The sequence below is a fragment of the Grammomys surdaster genome, unplaced genomic scaffold, assembly GCF_004785775.1.
Source record: "Grammomys surdaster isolate TR1022 unplaced genomic scaffold, NIH_TR_1.0 278, whole genome shotgun sequence".
Classification (NCBI taxonomy): domain Eukaryota; kingdom Metazoa; phylum Chordata; class Mammalia; order Rodentia; family Muridae; genus Grammomys; species Grammomys surdaster.
In genome coordinates, this window is record NW_021604719.1 from 6,523,178 (window position 1) to 6,532,789 (window position 9,612).

Below are 9,612 nucleotides of genomic sequence, written 5' to 3' on the forward strand. Positions count from 1 at the left end.
GAAGGAAGGAAGGAAGGAAGGAAGGAAGGAAGGAAGGAAGGAAGGAAACAACGAAGAACAATGGAAAGGATATGGAGAAAGAAAAATTCCATTCACTGTAGGTGTGGTTGCAAACTGGTCCAGCCCCTCTGGAAATAGGCATGGAGAGTTCTCAAACACTAAAAATAAATCTACCATATGACCCAGTTATACCACTCCTTGGCATATGTCCAAAGGACCAGACATCTCATACCACAGATATTTTCTCAGTAATGTTCATTACCACTATATTCACAATAGCTAAGAAATGGAAGCAACTTAAAGGTTCTTCAATAGATGAATGGATAATGAAAATGTGGCACTGATACACTGATACAGAAATTGTAAATAAAAATTAAACCATGAATTCTCAGAAAAGTGGATGGAGTTAGAAAACACTAGAATGAGTCAGGTAACTCAGATCCAGAATGACAAATGCAACATGTTCTCTGTTATCTGTGGTCACTTTCTACAAATGGTCAGATGTTAGTTAGTATCTAAGCTGGAGTAACTTCAGAAATCAAGAATATAAAAAGGGACTCTCATGGTGCAGCAGGTGCTCTAGAGAGGGAGTAACAGGACACAGGTTATAAGAAAGGGAAAATAAGAAAAATGATGGAGATGTTTAATTGAGAAGAGACAGATAATACAGAAGAAAAATGTGGGAAGAGGGACACGTAACACTGTTTGAAAAAGCCTTAAGAAGTTATATTGGTTTGTTTTACCCAAATTATATATAATCCAAAAAGCATATGCATATATAATTTTATATGAAGTTATGCCACTTAGGATGGCAATGATCCTCAAAACTCAAGATTATTTAAGAAAATCCCCAGTACAAGTCATGAGAAACTCAGTTTCAAGTTGTGGGGCAACAAAATATTAGGCACTTCCATATATTTAGATAGGATAATGCTGTTGCCCTTGATGGCCTTCTAGAACTTTAATGTAATCCTGAGTGCTGAAAGCAAAACATATTTTAAACAAAGGACTCAGATAATCCAATCAGGTGTCTGAATCCATAGCCTCATCCCTGTGCCCTAGAGTTCATAGTACCTGAAAGTGCTACTTAAGCTTCCAAAGAAAGAAAAGTGCCAACCAGTCAATAGTCCTATGCAGCTGGGATGGTTATGACCTGCAATAACCTACATGGCCAGATATTCATAAAGGTACAATAGTATCAGGCACCCAAATTCAATTGACGCATCTACATGAAAATCCTATACCTAAAACTCAAGAAACATTGCAGATGAGGGGACACAGGACTCTGAGAGCTAGAGGACCAGAAAGTCAGCTGCAAGATTGATGCTGCTAGATACAAGAAGGAAACTAAACTCATGAAATCTCAACAATATGTCTGTCTAAAGAAGTCATAAATAATGTCAATAACTGTTGATATGACATGTCAATATGGGTAGGGACTCCTCACATGACTAACACTTATATAAAGGACTGCAGACTATTAAAGAATGCTGAGACGAAGAACTAGCCTTCTCTAGGATGAGGCTTCTAAATCAGGTAACACATACTACAGAATTGTTAAGTTTCTAACCGCATAGAGGTGAGTAAATCTTAATACATGAAATACTTCGACATAAACCATATGCGAAACACAGCAGATCATGTTCTCACAAAATCTCTCAGGCCTAGGCAGATGTCACCGTTGGATATTAGTTTTCAGCCAGAGAAACCAGATCCTTACAAATGAGAATGTACACTTATTATATATTTCTCTTGAGCTGAGCTCCCTCATTTATTTTATTTCTATGTCTGTTAGTTAAAAAATTAATTGAGACAAATATACTTAATAAGTAATTTATATTGAGCTATAGGAAACATAAAACAGACAAAACTTGCCTGGTCCTTTCTTCTCCAAGTACTGTAGTTATTTCCTATCAGCCTTACAGCATGTACTAGTGCAGGAGATTCTGCTGCACATGAGCTTACACTGGCTTTAATGATCTTTCTAATATAAGTGTTCTCAGTGAAAGACTTACAATAATTCCTTAGGAGACAGATAAAGTCGGGTTTAATGGCCTATCTCATCAAGGAAGATATTATGTCATAGAGAAAACTAAGGACAACTCTGATATTGGGGAGGATTGATTTAGTGAATCTACTTAGCTTACATTCTTTTGTAAAGTGTTGAAAGGAATAAAGTTTTCCTATAGTTTGAGGACTTAATATTTAATCTGTGAGATATATAGAGATAAAAAGAAACAGCAGAACTAATATTTTATGAAAAATAGTCATCATCCGAGGTGGAGATAGGGTAGGTTGGTCATTTTTTAAAAAATAATTTTTTTCTGTTTGTCCTCTAATCTTATTAATTTAACCCAGGTCCTCTCAAATTCTAGGCAAACACTCTACCTCTGAGCTACATTTCCAGTCTAGTGTTCTTGTTTTTTGACTCTGCTTAGGTACTGTCATCCAGTTGAGGCATATTGGTTTAGAAAACTAAGATTCAACTTGAATTGAACAATGCATGAAGCAAAGGATTCAAAATCTAGAACCTCTCACATTCCTCAGAATGAATGATATACCTGATTCAATACAGGCAAGTAAGTCACTCCTGTCAGCAATCCATTAGTAACAGTCTGTTTCTAATCAAATACCCTGAAGAACACATCCTGTAACCTTGAGAGTTGAGCTGATTTTATCTGAACTTCTTTGGATCATATGCTTTGTAAGGTAACTCATGTCCCCAAAATGAACTTTTAGAGATAATCCCCTACTCAGTAATAATGGGAATAATACATAATCCGGGTTATATACAATTAAAATCAGATGCTTTACGGGAAAAATGTGTAGTAAGCAAAGACTTACATGATAGTATTTTCTCAAAGCAGAGATCTGTAATGCTATCTATGCATTTTAGCAACAAATCTCCTAGTCTCAATTTGCATAAAAGTAAGCTGTAAACCATAATCATAACCCTTGAGTGGGCCTCACTTATGTGAACTGCTGTCAATTTTGACAGAGCATTTCTGATCTGTTCTATCAATTGATTTGAATCATTTTCTTGTTATTTTTTAATTTTTTTCCTTCATTATTCACTAAGAGGCCAAGAACCTGGAAACATTCCAAAGTAAACATGTTTAATATAGTATTACATGAAACGACCTATATGTCAACAAGAGAATACAGGGAGTAGTGGGTAGGAGCACACATTGTTAGCTAACCAGTAATCAGCGGAAGCTTTTTGAAAAAAAAATGTTTGCTATAGTTCTATCATCTCAATTCATTAGCTTATCTATAAAGTTTTCAATCACCAGAGAGTTCCATAGAATGTTTACTCTTGCTTACTATTCACTGCATACTAGCTTGCCCAACTACCATTCTTATATAAGACAGGCACAAGATGATACTCCCTACAGTGAGTAGATTCCTTCCAAATCAACCATCAATCAACAAAATTTTCCACATATGCCCACCAACCTATCTGATGGAGGAGATCCCTCAATGGAGGATGCCTCTTCTCAGGTGATTCTAGTTGGTGTCAAGTTGGCAAAAACTAACTGCCTTATCTAGTGAAATAGAAAATTGATATAAATTAAAATTCTAGCTGTGACATTTGTCATGACTCACACGACATACTACAATGGGGAATTTGACCTGGTCAGGAGAAACATAAACCATGACACAGATTTATATAAGGCAAAGAAAACAGATGTAAACAGGAAAGAGCATTTGAGAATGTTATGATGTGGGCAGAACCATGATCACTGCAGTAGAAGCAAAGAGTTTAGTGCCTCTCAAGTCCAGAGACTGAAGAGATTTGAAAATCATTTTGAAGAGACATTATCCACATCAGCAAGAGTTCTAGAAAGCACCTGAAGCTGTGTCTAGTGGCACGTGCCAGAACTTAGGAGGATGAGTCAGCTCAATGACAAGCTCAAGGTCAGTCTGTACTGCATGCCTAGAATCATGACAGTCGGAACTATCACAGAGTGTACATATCTCAAACAAGCAAAGATTGTAGAAAAATAAAACGTAAGTCACTTAAAGACTCTTATTTTAATCAGTAGAAAGTCACTTTGGGATTCATGGATTAGAGGTGGGTATCGGAGCTTGTATTCTAGTGTGGTGGATATTCAGTATAAAAGAAGAAATGTACGCCTACCTTGAACTAGACTTCTGGTGAGGGATTAAGAAAATAAAACAGATTTTGATTCACACAGAGACCAACTTAGTTCATACCCTAAGAAAAGACCCAAGCAAACTGAACTTCCAATGATGCTGAGAAACTGCATAAACCAGAAAATGTCACATTTATATTTTTTTATTTCATTCACATATAGGGATATAAATAATGAGCTAAGTACCTAAGATTCACAGTGAAACATCTAGGAGAGGAGGAGACTGAAAATAGCAGCTTCTTCTCAGAAGTGATTAACCTAGTCCCAACAAGTTGTGAATCAGCTGAGTTATACCCATTTCCACACTGTGATGTCTTATGATGTGTATGTGTATTTACACATTGAAATATTTTTTCAGCCTGAAGAGGAATGTGATTATGTTATTTGTAGGATGATAGGTAGATCTGAGGGTCATCATGTTAAGTGAAATAATTCAGAACCAGAGGACAAGTATCTCATGTTTTCTCTCACATGACAATATAGATTAAAACAAATATTTGGAAGGAGAATAGGGCTATTTAAGGAAAGGTTGGAGAACATCAGAAAAGATGAGACACAAGAAAGAAAAGTAAGGTCTGGAAATGATTGAAGGGCCCTATAGACATGTAAGAAAATACAAGGAAACCATTTTGAAAAATTAACATATGACAATTAAAAACTTAAGCTAGGTATATTTAGAGGCATAACAAAACTGAGTCTCTTTAAATCTTAAGAATTAAATATTAAATTTTGGAGCTAAGAAATACCCAAAATGCCCACCCTAACTGAACTATTAATGGCTGTTTGCCAGTGTCTGAGAACCTGGTTGAGTTTTACCCTCCTAAAGTTTGCTATAGCTCGTGATGTATGCAAGAAATATTTTGTAATACTTTGGCCAGGTCTTGAAACATGGTAACCACATTTATCTCTTTTTTTGACAACATAATATTAATAACTTTCACAATCATATGAGACAGATTTCCTATTGTTGTTTGTTTTTAAATCTTCAAAGGAAGAATATTTCCTTATATTTGACTCTTAACTTGTTTTCAAATTACATCAGTAATAACGTTATCCAGCTGTGGCTTAAAGTGAAATCCTATATATGAATCTTCCAGCAGTGTTGGAAATGAGACACTCTCTCACCTATCTGTTGTTCTGTAATGCTTCTCTTTGGGGGCAAACAGAATAGATCTTCTTTTGTTATAAAGCCTGCAAGCTTCTATCTTAATTTGATTTTTCCTATTGAACATCTTGTACCAGTACCATTTCACTTTAAAAGACAGTTAATAACACTGAAAAGTGCACATTACTCTGTAAATCCTATTTGAAATGTAACCTGTGTTCTCATTAAAGTTAACATAAGAAATGTGTTATCCTCTTTATAGCTATTTCCTCCCTGGCCCTCATCGCAGCATTTGATGACGCCTTGTAAATACAGTGATACAAATGATATGTGAACTATTTATAAGTTTTATGTAATTTCAAAAATCTTTACAGAATCAATTCTTTTTAAAACTCATGTCACCTATGTTCTTAGGAGACCTTACACCCAAACAATACAAGCTTCAAATTATCAGGCCCTGAAAATATCAGATGGTCTTGGAAAAGTGAGTGTCTATCTAGAATTTGATAGGTAAAGGAGATTTCTCATCCACACTTGTAAGTATGCCAAACAATTATATTAGAACCCCACAGAGAGTCTGTTTCTTACAGAAAAATGTGTAGAGATATGTGCCTTCCTAACCTGCAAACAAATGTCCTCACTAACAATACACTTTGAAAAAGAAGCACACACTACTTACAGTACTTCTTTTAAGACTTTAGAACTATTTTATAAATTTACTTTAAATAAGTTATTCCCATTAGAACAAAGAATTGACTTGAAGTGGATTCACAGAGAGCTGAGGTACAGGAGCAGGATTGGCTGTACACACATGCAGGAAATCAGCATGGTGTGTGTTACTTTGATGTTCTGCTTCGCTGAAGGAAAGGCTCCCTAAAGCTGTTAATGTTGCCTCAGTATCAGTGATAAACAGATGCCTTTGTTTTTATGTTATATTGCTAATATGAAAACTAGCTTTCTGAAAATAGAAGAAAACACTGATCTCATTATCTGCCTATTTCAGGTACAGGGAAAGGAATGCATGCATCTCTCTTATCCTCTGCTCCATGGTGACAAAGGTAATCCATTTTACATAGAGGAAATGTTGACATGTTCCTGTTTGCTGTGATCAGCCGGTCCACCATTTCTCACTCTCCAGGAAGTACTGGATATTAGACTTATCCACATAATCACAAGTCCTGCTTTGTACTAATTAATCGACATTAAGTGAACTTGCATAATCTATGCAAGTTTTTTATGCTCACTAAAATATATGAGACTGAAAATCCATTCATTCTTTGTTTCTGAATCTCATATTCCTTATTAATATAATGATTTGAGGGCAAGTATTCCTACAATAGTCTTTATCCAGGCTATAAAGTGTATGTTAATGGAAACATGCCAGATGGTTACAGTCAATATCAACCCAAAATTTTTACATTTTGTTACAAATGATATTTTCTTTATTATATCATAATTATAGTATGATGTGTGTATATGTATGTATGTATGATAAGTCTGTGTTTATTTTCAATATATGTATATGTATAAACATACATATATTTATTAAAATTTAAAGATTAAAGTGATTTCTAGTTAAATAACAATAGATATGTACTTAACTAAGGTTGTAAACCATTATTAATCATTTCATACTATGTTTAGTCTTCTATGATATAAATTTAAAAGTAATATCCCTAAGTGATTCATTTTGCTGGCCATCTGGGCTTCGTTCCTGTCTACCCCCATGCCTGGTCCTGCCACCCTTTATCTCTTCTGCTCCCCAACCCACCCTGGACAGTTCTTCCCTCTCTCTAGTTGTTCTCCCTTCTAAGTGGGATTGAAGGTATCACTCAGGATGATATTTCTTAGTTCCATCCATTTCCTTGCAAAATTCATGATGTCCTTGTTTTTAATAGCTGAATAGTATTCCATTGTATAAATGACCAATATTTTCTGTATTCATTTTTTAGTTGAGGGACTTCTGGGTTGTTTCCAGCTTCTGGCTATTACAAATAAGGTTGCTATGAACATAATGGAACACACATACTTGTGGTATGGTGGAGCATCTTTTGGGTATATGCACAGGAGCAGTATAGCTGGGTCTTTAGATAGAACTATTTCCAGTTTTCTCAGGAATTGCCAGATTGATTTCCAGAGTGATTGTACCAGTTTGCAATCCCACCAGCAGTGGAGGAGTGTTCCTCTTTATCCACATCCTCACCAGCATGTGCTGTCACTTGTGTTTTTGACCTTAGCTGTTTTGATTGGTGTAAGGTGGAATCTCAGGATCATTTTGGCTTGCACCAGGAGAATGAATGGAAAAAAATGCAGCTGTGGGGATTAGGAGGAACCTCTAAAAAGTTCCAGAGACCTGGAATGTCAGAGTTTCCCAGGACACAATGGGGATGTCCTTAGTGGAAATACCCAACAGTGGAGAGATGGAATCTTGAAAGACAACCTCCAGTAGATAGATAGGGCGCCCAGTCTAAGGGATAGTGTCATCAAACTACCTTTAAAATTTTTGATCAAAAATTGTTCTTGTCTAAAAGAAATGCAGGGACAAAAATAGAGCAGATACTGACGGTAAGGCCATCCAGTGACTGGCCCAACTTAGGATCTATCCCATGTATGGTCACCAAACCCTGACACTATTAATGATGTCATATTGTGCTTGTAGACAGGAGCTTAGTATGACTGTCCTATGAGAGACTTTTCCAGCAGCTGACTGAGACAGATGCAGATACGTACAGCCAAGCATTGGACTAAGATCACCCCTATGGAAAAATTAGGGGAAGCATTGAAGGACCTAAAAGAGATTGCAACCCCATAGGATGATCAATAGTATCAAGTAACCTGGACACTTTGTAGATTCCAGAGACTAAGCCACCAGCCAAAGAGTATATATGTGCTAGTCTGTGGCTGTTGAACATATGTAGCAGAGGACTACATTGTCTGGCCTCAGTGGAAGAGGATGTTCCAATTTTGTAGCGACTTGATGCTTCAGGGAAGCAGAATGCCAGGCTGATGAAGGTTGAGGGGTGAAGGATGAGAGTGTCCTCTCAGCAGCAAAGGGGAGGGGGATGGGGTGAAAAACTTTGGGAGAGGAAATAGGAAGGGGGACAACATGTGGAATGTAAATAAATAAAATATTTATTTTAAATATGCTGCCTGGTTGGTTGCTCAATCTCTGCAAGGTCCCTGAGAACAGGGTTGATTGAGACTGCTGGAAACAGACTGAGAAAGAAGTAAGGGAAACAACACCCTTCAAAATAGCAACAAATAGTATAAAATACCTTGGTGTAACTCTTACCAAGTAAGTGAAAGATCTATATCACAGAAACTTCAAATCCCTGAAGAAAGAAATCGAAGAAGACCTCAGAAGATAAAATGTGTTCCCATGCACATGGATCATTAGGATTAACATACTGGAAATGGCCATTTTACCAAAAGCAATCTTCAGATTCAATGCAATCTCCATCAAAATTCCAACACAATTCTTCACAGACATGGAAAGAACAATTCTCAACTTCATATGGAAAAACAAAAACTCCAGGATAGCCCAAGCAATTCTCAACAATAAAAGAACTTATGGGGGAATCAACCTCAAATATACTGCAAAGCAATAGTGATAAAGACCGAATAGTATTGATACAGAGACCAGCGGGATGATCAATGGAAGAGAATCAAAGAACCAGAAATAAAGCCTCACACCTAAAGACACTTGATCTTTGACAAAGAAGCCAAACACATACAGTTGAAAAGAGAAAGCATCTTCAATAAATGTTGCTTGTCTAACTGGCAGACTGTGTGTAGGAGAATGAAAATAGATTCATATTTATCACCTAGCACAAAGCTCAAGTTCCAGTGGTTCAAAGACACCAATATAATAATTTTTAATATCTCTTTAAACAGAATATGTTGCTTAATGTTTAAAAACACATAAAGTAAGGCAGATATTTTCTAAAGATGAATAAATATTAGGAATAATTAGATATATTGATTCCTGCTATAGGAAAAATATTAGCTTATTTTTCAGATAATTAATTGTATTTTATTATTTTAATCATGGTCCCCTGTATGATATTCCTTTTTCCGTATTTGTTACAATGATCAATAACCCATGGATATCTAAACAGTAAAAAGGAGAAAAAGAAGAATTCAAAAACCATTATAAGTGTATAAATTATATGATATAATTCAAATGCAACCATTTTGCTGACAGTCACTGACCTAAACTATACTAGTAAAATCATGATACTTTTTTTGTTTCAAGCTAATAATAAAACAATCTATTAAAATTTTAACATTATACAGTTCAAATTTTGTTCACCTTTCCTAAGATTTTCTATTTATTAAGGGACTCTAGAT